This window comes from Misgurnus anguillicaudatus, chromosome 8 (genome assembly GCF_027580225.2).
Source record: "Misgurnus anguillicaudatus chromosome 8, ASM2758022v2, whole genome shotgun sequence".
NCBI classification, from domain to species: domain Eukaryota; kingdom Metazoa; phylum Chordata; class Actinopteri; order Cypriniformes; family Cobitidae; genus Misgurnus; species Misgurnus anguillicaudatus.
In genome coordinates, this window is record NC_073344.2 from 8,189,158 (window position 1) to 8,195,227 (window position 6,070).

A 6,070-nucleotide genomic window follows, 5' to 3' on the forward strand; every position below is an offset into this window, starting at 1 on the left:
ATATTACAAAAATATGCTCATTAAGTGTTACACGGTCATATTTCTTGTGTTTGATTAACAGTTCATATGCTGCAGTGTCTGACGTGTGACACTTCATATTGCGAGAAGCAATCTTTAACAAACTGCTATTCAAATTACTCTTGTGCCACTGTACAGAGTAAACAAATGTATCCAGTCTTATTTTTGTTTACTTTGAATGATTTTTATATCTTAAAAATTCCTTGCACTTAATTTTTTTGTTTAATCAACTTGAATTATTAACAATTAATTCAAACTTTTAAATTCAAAAAAGAAATTCAAAAAAGTTGAAATTAATTGTAATGTCAAATTGATTAAACTTAAAAGTTTAAGTGCAACAAGGAATTGTTACATTGTAGCCACCTACCCATGTAATTTTTATATATTTGTTGCATTAACTTGCTGAACCCATAAATCCACAGTGGAAAGAGAAATATGTTTTCTCTATAAAACGTGTCCTTTTGATATTTTCAACATTACTTTCTTGTTTGTGTTTGTGTGTGTTTTTCATTAGGTTATATTTATACAGATATTCAAAAATTTTGCCTACTGACTGACATATGTGCATATTATAATGCAAATGGTACAACATTCACGTCATCGTTTGGTATTGGACAAACAAGTTACACTTTGATATTTTCCTGCTGCAACATTAATGGTTGTAACAATGCAAGTATTGATGGTAAAAGCCTAATCTTATCTTTTAAATCTTCAGTCTTTAATAAAATGTGACTTTACAGTGATATGTATATGAGCACCCACAATCTCTATTGCGAATATGACTTTTAGCACTAAACGAAACCCCAAATGGACTGAAGTGTAAATCATGTCGTGGTATTTTTGATGACAATTGTGAAAATGTTGATATGGACTGCGTGGGAAGTCAGGACCGCTGCTTTAGCGACACAGGTAGTATACCTTATTTTACCTTACTGTATGACTGAGGTATACTTTAGGAAGATTTATGAGTGTAGATATATATAAGTTAACAAGAGTGTGTTAAGAAACTGCATATCTCTTTTTTGTGTTTGTCTACGTGGTTTCAGCTTCTTCATTGCCATTTGGCTTTGGATATGGACAGAATAAAACATTGAAAGGCTGCATCTCCAGGAATTTCTGTAATCCTTCAAAAATCTGGAATGTGACCTGCCTTGAAGGAACATTTATAAACAATCGTGTCTCCTGGATGAGTGAAGTCAATTTCAGTCTCCTGCTTCTAAGTCTGATTACATTTGTTTTCGTGTGATTTATTTGCCACTATGATATAATGGAAATATAAGTGCTGTTTTTCATATTCGCATATTCCCTGCCCCAGATTCCCATCACTGGTTGTTGCTGTTTTGGGCATGTCCGGAACTGTGGGAATTTGAATAGGGTCTTGTTGTTAGATTAGTATTTACACATTTAGGGGAAATGCAGTTTACTAAATGATTTTTAGTTATGGCTACATGCTAAGATGTATTGAGAATTTTGTATAAATGCATTTTAACAAGAAAAATATATACACATATAAATAACACACAAATGACAGCATTAAAGTTAACTTTTTAATCAAATAGAAATTAAATACACCTTTTTAACGTGTACAATAAAAAGAGGTGCATTATGTAAAGCGTTTGGTTTGTTGCATTTGTATACTTTCTGTTTTTTTTCTTGTAAGCTTTCATTTGTTTTTCATTTTAAATACTTGTTTAATGCAGTGTATTTATGGTTAGCATAATCTTAAAAAACAAAACCTACAATATGTCTGACATGAGAATAAAGTGACATTTTATTGGTAAGATTCACTGATCTGTGAAAATAAATAAAAAAAACGAAACGAAGTACAAATCTTTCGCAAAAAATATGACGTTTTGTAGACACGTACATTGATGTATTACAACAATAAAGAGGTTAAAGCCATTGCAGAGGAGGGAGATTTGACCAGTTCAAAATTACGAGCTATACACAATGCTTACTGCCTTTAAGCAAGACATTCATCGTCTAGTGACTGTATAGAGGCGCTTAAGCCATAGTTACAACTACAAGGAAAATAACTAAAAAGATGACATATTTTGATTACAATGCTCATTAAAGCTGATCATGCATTCAGAAGTATCAATTTGTATAGTAATACAGATAATACATTTGTAATAGTTTTTTTTTTGCATTTGCTCTTAATGTAACAAAAGCTTACACAGATACATTAGCAGTCAAAGCTTTTTGGACACTATGGATCATTTTCCCATGATATTCCATATCTTTTTATCCGAAGGTGTATGTATAAATGTTTAAAATTACTTTTTGTAGACAATATTACACTTGGGAAATATAGTACTTATGCATAATTTTGTCATTAGAAAACTAAAATGAAATGGATAGTTTTAATACTAAAGAAAGCAGTCAATAAGAGCCTAGATTAGATCTGAACTCATTCTTAAATATTCTTTCAATTTCATCTCAACCTCAAGGAAGTGTTTCATAAAAAGTGTGATTTTGCAAATTCTGTTCAAAGGGTGACTACACTTCAGATGATAAAATATAAAATGCTTTAATCTCAGCTGCATTTTCTCTCAAATTACCTTTTGTATTTGCAAAGTGTTTTCTGTTTTTTTTTTCTTTGCAGTATAGGTAGCATTTGTTTGTTCTAATAAATTATTTTATTAGAAAAAGAATACTGTGAGATCATTTTGTGTGTATGTGCCCTGTCAAGAACAGAAAGATTTTATGTTGGCGTACTTTTGGAAACACTTCTCTCCATATGGACTACTGAGGGCACTTAAACGCGTGCTCACACACAGGCGGAGGGCGAATCCAAACAGCGCTTTAGAAGATGCAGCATAAACGCTTCACATAAAAACGTTACACTTTTTTATTGCTCTTTTCAGCAAATGCATGTTAACGGACTACAGTATGACACAAAGTAGCGCAACTCTGGACCTGACTGGAGCTGCACCGGAAAACATTTAACATCATGTGCGTACAAAAATCTGGTCACTTTAGCGCCTTTTTTGGTTAAATTATTTAACCATTTAAACATTTGCAAGCCTTAGAAACAGGTTAATGATAAACGTACCCTATTTAAATTGCATATTAATACGCGAAACGCATGCGAGCCGAACCGCGGGTCTGTCACAGCACTACCCAAAGCTTCCGATGAATGGCACAGCAGCCGGTGCAGTCAACATGTATGTTCGCGTTTGCAAATGTGTGGCTGCACGCACGGAGCAGATACGTCATGTGTTACATCGTAGGCAGGTTGTAGGTAACGGAGGAGGGGAATAACAGCGAGCTCAACAGACGTTTCCTAAAAATAAACATTGTTCACGAGTCCCGTGGCTCGAGTCAGAGTTGAGTCTGAAGTCTTTGAGGACAAGTCTCAAGTCGAGTCTGAAGTCACTGTGTGTGCGACTTAAGTCGCACTCGAGTCCAAGTCTCAAACTCGAGTCCCCATCTCTGCATCTCGGTCAGACTACTACAATTCTTTATATGTTGAATTGGACCAGTCATCTTTTCATCACTTAAAGTCCAAAACGCAACAGCTCGGCTCCAAACTTTGATAAAAACTGATCATATTAACGCCTTTCTTGGGTACTATGAAGTAGGGGCTGTAAAACCGCAACCTCATGTCGGCTGGAGGGACTGGCTCTATCGCGTCCTTCGCCAGTAGGACCACAATCTCCGCACGCAAGACATCTGTATCTTTCATTGAAGTGAAAAGAATGGCAGAAAACTTGGGGGGCATGCCAGGCGAATCTGGGGTAGCTGTTTCCAGGCTCCCAGGGATCGGGACAAAAGGCACTACAGAAGTGGTGCGATCATCTTCTCTCAAAGAGCAGTCCCTGCCATCTTCAGGTCGCAAGTATCAAGGTCACTTACACTTTCGTTTTCCTTGAGTTTTGGCGATGGACTGGGTGGGTGGGATGGTTTGCTTGTGACCGGTTCCTCTGCGTGGTGGTGGCTGCGGAGGATTGGAGTTGGCCACAGCAGAACACCCTAAGCAAGGAACAGACTGTGACGCTGCCGAGGATGAACGGGAAGAAGCAGCAAGCTTTCAATGCGGCAGGATATGCTTGATGGCCTCAGTCTGTTTCTGGGTGGCTGAGAACTTCTAGGCGAAGCTTTTAACCTCTTCGCCAAAGAGGCCGGCTTGGAACACAGGAGCCAGAGTCCTGGAATGGGTCATTAAAGTGTCTAAAACGGGTGGATTGTGACATTCCTAAAATTCACAGGCGATGATGCGGGCGGATAATTAGCTCCGTGCGGGCGGTGGTAGCACGAATGAAAATACGTATGTGCAGTATTTGTTTGTCTAAATTAGCATTACACACGCAAGAACGATATGACATTTGACCCATCACGTCACCACCACTGTGACAGCATGACCTTTGTTGATGCTTCTCGAAGCCTTGTTGAAGAAAGCGTTACAGGAGTTGCATAAAGTTTTTCTGTTTGATAGCCGGAAGCTGGAAACGTCTTCTCATAGGAAGCATTTCGAGACTTGTAGGATCACAGCAGGGGTTGTGTAGGTAGGTTGTATTTTTTCTTTTTTTCATTAATAGGTCTATTTGTGTATAATTATCAGGTTCCTTTTCAGTCGGTCACTACGATGTCACGCGGGTGACCTATCTGCTTCGAGAAACCTTTAAAACGCCAATGAACTTGGCATGCAGATAATTGCATCTGCCGGCGCCGCCCCGCCGCACAGGTATTTAATGAGCGGCAGGTGCAGTTATCAAATCAGCTTTTTAGCTTCGAAAGCTGGCAGACTGACTGCTCACGAGAAGCTACTCTCTGCTCTTTGGAGAACTCTGCGTGTTCGATTTGGTTGGGCAAAGGCATTTCAGCGGAGGCTCGCGGGTGTTCCACCTCTCTTTTTAATTTTTTTACTTTTTCTCACTCTTAGTTGAGTGTGTGCGTAGCCGTTCCCCTGTGTGCTTCATCAACATCAGCACATTAAAAGAGTGTTCCCTTTCAGTCGGTCACTACGACGTCACGTCGTGACCGACGAATTGGGAACCGCTTCGCGGGTGACCTATCTACTTGAGAACTATCAGAAACGCCAATGAACTTGGCATGCAGGTATTTGCATAATGCCGGCGCCGCCCCGCCAGGTGCGTATATAAGGCGCAGGTGCATAATACCAAATCAGCTTTATTGCTTCGAAGCCGGCAGACATCTGCTCTCGAGAAGCTTTCTAAACTGATCTTCATAGATCCTGTTCTGTGAAGGGAAGAAAATAAGATCTCAGCTTGCTGAAGTTGGTTGGGCAAAGACACCTCAGCGGAGGCTCGCAGTGTTTTTTCTCCACCCTTTCTCTCTCTCTCTGTCTCTTTAATTTAGGACTTGAGTTCGAGTGAGTGCGTTGCCTCTCCCTGTGTGTTTCACCAGCTTGCACAAAGAGTGATTTCCCTAAAAGAGCAGCACGTTTGAGCTTTGTGTCTTTTAAAAGACAGCCACTCATTCGTGTCACGGTCGGGGTCGTCTTTTTAAAGATGGATTTCCGTCCGTGCTCCTTTTCTGGATGCGGTGTGTTCATCGCCCCCCAGGATGGCCACAAGCGTTGTCTTTTGTGTCTGGGGCTCCAGCACGCAGAGGCAGCGTTGCGTGATAGTTCATGCTCCGTCTGCGAGGGCATGACTATGGCGGATTTGCGGAGACGGGTGTCGTTCCTCCGGCAACGGCCCCCGCCTTCCAAGTCTGGTACTGCTAAGGGCGCAGTTACCAGACTCACGAAGGATGATCTCCGTATAACGGTGCTGGGTCGGTCTGCTGGTTCGTCCAGCAGCTCCCAGCGCCCTGATCCGTTGCCAGCGGAGGTCCCGATGGAGACGAGCGGCCCGTGTTCTACGGTGTCCTCGCGCTCTGTTGAGCCTCCACCTGACGCGATGTCCACCGTAACGTCGGAGGGGGGGTTGTCAGCCTCGGACGCCGATCCGGATCCGCTCCCGCCTTCGGGCCAGGTTGCGGATTCTGCGTTCGACCCCGAGATGGCAGCCATGCTCGCTCGGGCAGTGGAGGCGGTCGGCTTGGAGTGGACTAAACCTCCCCCACATGAACCGTCCCGCCTCGA

General features: G+C 41.4%; 1 non-coding gene across 1 annotated transcript; it reads left to right on the forward strand.

Annotated features, from left to right (window-relative positions):
* Window positions 1-504: 504 nt before the first annotated feature.
* LOC129451165 (uncharacterized) lies at window positions 505-2,552 on the forward strand. The gene is made up of 3 exons (XR_012370912.1): window positions 505-700; window positions 808-927; window positions 1,065-2,552. It is a non-coding gene; the product is annotated as an uncharacterized protein (transcript).
* Window positions 2,553-6,070: the final 3,518 nt, after the last annotated feature.